A 6,030-nucleotide genomic window follows, 5' to 3' on the forward strand; every position below is an offset into this window, starting at 1 on the left:
AAAAATAAAATAAAAAATGCCAATATAATGATATAAATTTTCTGCCAAATCCGAGCAAATGAGCGTATAATATTACAAAAAAGAATTGCTTATAATTGAAGAAAAAGAAAATTGAATTGAGTAGCTAGACAGGCAAGACCTGCAACTGATCATCTTGGGAAGGCAATGTGGGTAGGGGTGCAACCTTGTTGTTTCTGGAGGCTTGAGTAATGAGGTTGACGCATTGTACTACAACAGCGAGAAATCCAAAAACGCAAATGAAGATGAGAAACGCAATTCCAAAGCAATACACGAAGGTCCAGTTTTGCTGTGTCCCTTTCTTTCTATGCATTATGTCTGCGTAGGCTGCGTATATCCCTATACTGCATACCCCTATGCATGAGACTGATACCAAAGCTCGAAACCATAACGGCTTTGCTTCACTCTTGTTTTCCATGGTGTGTGTGTGTGTGTGAGAGAGAGAGAGAGAGAGAGAGAGAGAGAGGCTTTTTGTTCTTCAGGTTTCAGGGTATGAGTGAGAGACGATTGAATGTCATATATATATATATATATATATATATATATATATATGGAGAAGATTTTGCATGGAAACGGAAAGCCAGATCTTGGTTTTTGTAATACAGGATGGCCATGGCCAGTGTACTTCTTACTGGCAAGATTGTTGGAAACTCCCAAAAAAAAATGCTTTTCAAAATCATTTATGAACATATTCTTCTATATTTGATTTTGTAAAATCGAATTAAATGATTAAATTTATAAGTTTTATTCAAATATTAATGTAAAACTAACCAGAAAAAATAAAATAAAATAAAAGATAAAGAAGACATTTAGTAATGAGTAATAAGCACGGAAACACCCTTCCCTCCAGTCTCCAACCCCAAAAAGAAAAATCAATATCCAGCCTTAGAACAGCTGGGCAATGGGAGAGAGAGTAATTACTCACGCATAGGCAGCTTCTAGCCTATTGGTAAATAGCTAAATAAGCAAAATATCAGACTCAAGGTGGAAGGTAGGCCTGGGCAAATTCACCGCCTACTACTTTTTGACCACCATCCAACTGATAGCCAACCGATTTCTACGGTTCTACTGACACCGCCTAACCAATGGGCGGTAAGCGGAACAATTTTTTTTTTTTTTTTTTCTCGACAAATTCGGTTTGGTAGGCAAAATAAAATTCTTTAACCGAACCGATTTTACCGACCGACTTCGCTGAAAATTTATAAATTTTACACATACCGACTTTACCGACCACCATTCGGTGTCCGGAAAAAAATTTGGCGGAATAAGTCGGTAAAATTTCCGACTTTACCAACATTTTGGAAAAACAAAAATTTTCTTACCGACACAGACATTACCAACAGACGCCTAGGCCTAGTGGAAGGCATTCATGAACGTGCCAGCTGATGTTGAGACCAAATTCAAATACAAATTAATCTCCTTTGCACGCAATTGCTGCTGTTATGATAGGCAACGATTGCTATGTACGTGCAGTGCAATTTCTGTAATTTATTTACTTATAGAAAGGTAACTTCGAAATACACACTCTTCACAAAAGATGATCACAAAAGAAACCAACAATAGCTGGATGATGTTCAACATATGGATGCATCATCAACACTAGTAAATTACCTCTCCCAGATGAAAATAAGAAACTAAAAATGCCGGCAAACAGACCATTTGAATGTAACCCATGAAATTTAGCTTATCATCATCCATATATAGCTGATCAGAGCTTAATATCCTGTAGAGATATCTAGAGAGGATTTATATAAGTAATTCCTTGTTCCACTTCTCTATCCCTTCTGCAGGAGAAGAGGGAGGGAGAGGAAGAACGCAGAGTTAATTTATAATAACTTGTAATACACCATCAAGAAAGTAGAGATCGACAAGGCTACTTACTTCGAAACTAACGACGGAAGGAGACAAGGAGTAAAAGACAAGACTCTCTCAAACTGTTCAGCCCCGATCACAATTGCAGGCCACCAACTAATTAAACAAAGCACTCTTAAGGAAATGTGTTACAGGACAAGCTCCTAGAGTGTATCGCCGCGTTTCAGTTGGACGACAATGATAATTGTTTGAGTTTGAGTTTGAGGATGTTGAAAGTACTGGGTAAAGTTGTGTTCCAAAGAGCAGAGGTAGCCGAGGTGCAGTCTTCCACCAATATTCAGAAACACCTCTAAGCAAACTGCAATGGCAGGGATGAGAAAAATACAGCAAGTGATGATGCTCACGCAAACAATTGCAAGAGGGATCCTTATTCTTGGATTGAGATATCCATCAGACAATTGGGGTGCCCAAATTATACTGCAATTTAAACACCCCACAAAGAGGGAAGTGGCAGAGTGACCACCTGCTCTCTGTTGCCTAAAATGCAGGGGATCCTAATTGCTTATTCCCATTTTCCAGTTTAAATATTGGTAATCTGCTCCTCCCAATAATCAGTGAACTTATGGCCAAACCAAGCCCATTTGATCCAAAATAAACCAACCCATTTGAAGGGTTACCTCCCAATTAACCAATTTTGGCTGTTTGGGAAACCTCAAGCCTTGGGATGTATTCCCACACACTGAAATCTTGTGATACATATCAACAGTCTAACAACAATGAAAATAAATTTTCTGCTACAAAAAAGAATTGCTTATACTTGATGAAAAAATTTGTGGGGTTATGATTGTAATCAGATTTATTCTAATTACATATAATCTCTGCCATTTTAGGTAATCAGATTTGATTACAATTCAAACACAATGATTTGAGTAGCTACACCTGCAACTGATGTTGGGAAGGCAACGTTGGTAGGGGTGAAACCTTCTTATTTCTGTACGCTTTAGTAATGAAGTCGAACAATTTTTCTGCAACAGCGAGAAAGCCAAGAACGCAAATCAAGATCAGAAATGCAGTTCCAAGGCGATACACGAAGCTCCAGTTTTGCTGTGACCCTGGCTGATTATGCATTATGCCTGCGTAGGTTGCGTACATCCCTATACTGCATACGCCTGCGCATGAGGCATATGCCAAAGCTCGAAACCAGAAAGTCGCCTTTTCTTCCCTCTTGTTGTCGTCCATGATCGATGCTTCACAGGAGATAGACGGAGGCTTTTTCTTTCTCAGGGTAAGAGTTAGAGACGATTGATGGTAATTTATTTCAATATTTTATTGTAATTATCTTATATTTTTATCAGATTTGATATCAAAGCTAATTTGATATTATCTCTATCCATCATTTTGTATTACCAATTTATCACCATACAAAAAAAAATATGGACAAGAAATAGGTTATAGATGAATGTGTAACACCTTTCAATTGTGAATTTGCAAGAATTTGACGACTAGTAGCATGTCTTCTCATTATATACTTGTAAAATCTCGTCTCAATTTTTCATCTATATATATAATTATATGAGAAATGTTAGGGTTTTTTTTTTTTTTTTTTTCCTAATGTTCTTTCTGTCCTAATTTCTTAAAATAAAAAAAATTAAAAAAAAATCTATTCCTTATTTCTTTTACTTCATTTTTAGAAAATAATATTCACTTAATGATATAGAGAATACATAACGGAAGAGGATTCTCTCCAGTTCAAAATAGAATATCCAGTTCATGGTTAAAATTTATTTTTAAAAATTTTGAAGTCACAAATGAGACACCTATCTCACTAACAAAAAATAATAATAAAATATTATTTCATATATAAAATAAAATAATAATAAAAATAAGAGGTGGTTGGCCACCTCCCTGACCACCCCAGTTGGGGGATGGGGTGGGCCACCCCCAAGGGCCAAACTAAATTTTTTTTTTGAGATTTGGCCCCCAAGGGTCATGGGGTGGCTTCGGCCACCCGAGTTAGTTTTTTTTAATATGAAATAATATTTTATTATTATTTTTTGTTAGAAGGACATGTGCCTCATTTGACTCTAAAATTTTTTTAAAAGAATCATAATAATGAATTGGGTCTAAGATGAATTAGAGAGGAGCCTATTCCATACCTAACATTTTCCTTAATTATATGTTGAGGGAAAATGAAAAGCCACGTCTCGATTTTGTAATACATGATGCCGTGATGGTCATTGTACTTCTTACTGACAAATTAGTTGGAAAACCCGAAAAAAATAAAATAATAATTTAAGTCAAAATCAATTTTTAATATTTTATATATAATTATGAAAAATTAATTAAATAATTAAATTTATAAATTTTATTCAAATATTAATCGATGGAAAACTCTAATTATTTCTTTACTATAAACAATCACAGCTCTTCTAATCAAAATAGTAAAATACCAAGTTTGGCTGTTTGGGAAACCTCAAGCCTTGGGTTGTGTTCCCACACACTGAAATCTTTGTGTGGTATGTATCAACAGCCTAACGTGTTTTGAGGAAGGGAAATGTTGGGTTTTTTTGGTTTTTTTTTTTAAGAAAATAATATTCACTTATGACTAAAAAAACACCATAAGAATACCTAAAATTTCTGTTTTAAGAACGATAAATACACATATTACATATACTTAAGAGCAATGACTCAATTTTCTACGTTTTTATTTTATTTTTTGGCACAAGTGTTAATCTTATTTTAAAGTAAATAGTACATGTTAGATGGGCAGAGTATAATGTATCAATTTCTACTTGTTTAATCAAAAGGAAGAGTAATGATTCACATAACGCCGAGCGTGTATAAACAATGATGCACGCCTGGCTTTTTTTTTTTTTTTTTTTTAATAATTAAAATATTATTTTAAAAAAAATTTGCCGGGCGTGCATCACTCCTGGCGTTGTATTTATCATTAGCCCAAGAGGAATTAAGGCCTCCTCCTACATTTCAAATTTTAAGTCTTTTCATCATCAACTGCCTTGCCAGGGCAATCAATTGATTTGCCCAACTCTTTGTTATAATATATGATGGCTTTGATGGCAAAGGAAATTAAAGAAAATAAAGACAGTAGTTTGGTGTTAGATACTCAAATCTGTTAAAAAAATGGTGCTCAAACAAAGTATATGAGATCGAAACTCATGAATATCTTTCAAGAAAAAGGGACAACTGGGTGCAGACATATGGTGGTCCCTAAAAAAATAATATTTTTTAAAATATATATGTATTTTATATATATATATATATATATATATATATATATATATATATATTAATTTCGCCCAAAATTAAAAGTTCTAGGCAAAACTGCATAATATATCACGCTGGTGCTTATAAGCTGCGAAAGAATTGTTCTAAATTTGCTAAGGGCCGGCTTGAAGAGGAACCTGTCGAAACAAATTTTTATAACCTCCTGGCATGGATGATCATAACGATTAGGAAAACTCTCCTCTTCTCTGTAAGAATGGCCGGAATGAAGAAGATGATGCTCAAACAGACCATTTTAATGTAACCCATGAAATTTAACTCATCATCGTTCAGACACTGTTGGTGACCACCTACCCGCTATTATTCCATAACTTATATCATAACATCAATAAGATCCAAAACGGCTAACACTAATAACAATAACATAAATCCGGTAATAATAATAATAAAGGAATGTATTACAGGACAAGATCCTATATATATATATTACAATCTTGTATAGAGTGTATAGCCTCGTTTCAGTTGACGACAATGATAATTGTCGAGTTTGAGGATGTCGAAGTGGGTAAAGGTGCGATCTTTTGTTTCCCAAAGAGCAGAGGAAACCGAGGCGCAGTCTTCCACCACTTGAGAAACACCTCAACGCAAACTGCAATGGCAGGGATGAGAAAAATACAGCAAATGATGACGCCTAACAACATTGTCACGCAAACGTAGGCTAAGTTGCGATGTGTGTGGCCAGGAAGCATAATCTCCATTACAGCTTCTCTGATTAAGGCACCGCCAATTACCAAACATACGAAGCCCATCAGCACCCAAACTACGACATATATTTTGTCTTGCCAAGACACAGATACACACATAATTGCTCGATCGATAGCTCCACTGGCCTGCGAAGAGAAGAAACCTTGGTTTTTCTATCGATCTCGAAGAAATAAAGAAAACTTCCATTGGCCT

The sequence above is a fragment of the Corylus avellana genome, chromosome 1 (genome assembly GCF_965113065.1).
Source record: "Corylus avellana chromosome 1, dhCorAvel1.hap1.2, whole genome shotgun sequence".
Lineage (NCBI taxonomy): Eukaryota > Viridiplantae > Streptophyta > Magnoliopsida > Fagales > Betulaceae > Corylus > Corylus avellana.